Here is a 1,602-nt window from a genome sequence, read left to right as displayed (position 1 = left end):
CATCTACTATATATATATATATATATATATATATATACATATATATATATATACATATATTCTATTCAGTCTCACTAAACTATGATTTGGATCAATAAATGAAAATAATCTTTCTAGGTCAAATTTAAAAAACAATTCAACATCCTATATTTGGGGTGAAAAGTTGAATCCCTTGAGAAATCATTACTTGACCAACTATCTCCAGTAGAATAATAAGGATAACGTGGCATAAAATAATTCAATAGGTAAATAGGGGAATTTGTCGAATTCAACTTGATTTTGCTAAGGAGTTGGTGTTGTTGTCTTACGCTGTCGATTCGTCTCCGACCCATAGAGACACCATAGAAACATCTCTCGAAGAATTCCTCACTTCCATCTGCAATTGTTCTGGTAGTGTATCCAGAGAGTTTTCTTGGCAAAAATACGGAAGTGGTTTACCACTGCCTCCTTCCAAGCAGTAAATGAGTCTCTGCCCTAGACCCTCTCCCATGCCTTTGCTGCCCAGCACAGGTGAGTTTTGACTTGTAGCAGATTGCCTTCTACTCACTAGCCACTGCCCAAGCTAGGAATGGAATGGGTATGCCTCTGCTTGACTCTCCTTTCTGTAGTCCAGATTGGAAGAGTACCAGAAACTCTCCATATACGACCCTGAAAGATATGCTAAGGATTGATTGATTTGATTTGAAAGGGTATTAATATTACTAGTATAAATAAATTTTATATGGCATTCATAAAAATGGGGTGAATTAGAGCAATATTACTCATAAGGAATAAAGCCTCTCGAAATGAATTTTCTACATACTATCATAAAACAGACTTGAGAGCATTTGCATGGGCTAAGACTCTTACCATGCCAAAATGAGAGAATATACATACAATTATATCTAGTGCAGTCACCTTCATGCAATGTGAGAGAGTGGATGCAAGGAGTTTGAAGAGTGGCTTGATACAAATCTAAAGGACTTGTTGATTCAAGTATATTTTCTGCCTTTTGTGTGTACTGAGTCAATCATTGGAATACTAATTAATCTGGTAATTATATACAAATAACACCCAGACTAAACCTGTGATTCACTACAAGAAGCTCTCAGGGAATTTTTAAAAATTTATAACTCATTTACATTCTTTGGATTTCTGTCCTAATTTTGTTTCCCAAGAAATATTACTCATTGCTCAGATACAAGTATTACTTTGGATAATGTAGTTAATGAACACAATTAATAATAATGATCATAATAATAATGGTACTTATTAAGCACTTCCTAAGTGGCAAGCAATGTTCAAAGCACAGGGCTAATACAAGGCAGTCAGGATGGACACAGTCCCTGTGCCACATAGGGCTCACACTACTAATCCCCATTTCAAAGATGAGGTAACTGAGGCCCAGAGAAGTGAAATGCCTTGCCCAAGGTCACACAGTTGACATATGGTGGAGCCAGGATTACAATCCATGATTGTCTGACTCTTCAGCCCTTGTTCTATTCACTAAGTCATGCTGCTAGATCATATTAAGAAACAATTCCAAGTATGTGACTAGGCTAAATTGGAAGCATTTCATTCATTCATTCAGTCATATTTATTGAGTGCTTACTGTGTGCAGAG

The 1,602-nt window shown here is 36.2% G+C and overlaps 1 non-coding gene across 1 annotated transcript; it reads right to left on the bottom strand.

The window, feature by feature from the left end:
* Nucleotides 1-520: 520 nt before the first annotated feature.
* Nucleotides 521-657, bottom strand: LOC119921477. Its single transcript, XR_005448515.1, has one exon. It is a non-coding gene; the product is annotated as a small nucleolar RNA SNORA7 (small nucleolar RNA).
* Between the last annotated feature and the right edge of the window lie 945 nt (nucleotides 658-1,602).

The sequence above is a fragment of the Tachyglossus aculeatus genome (assembly GCF_015852505.1).
Source record: "Tachyglossus aculeatus isolate mTacAcu1 chromosome 12 unlocalized genomic scaffold, mTacAcu1.pri SUPER_6_unloc_2, whole genome shotgun sequence".
In the NCBI taxonomy this organism is placed as follows: Eukaryota; Metazoa; Chordata; class Mammalia; order Monotremata; family Tachyglossidae; genus Tachyglossus; species Tachyglossus aculeatus.
This window is presented reverse-complemented; position numbering and strand designations above follow the sequence as displayed.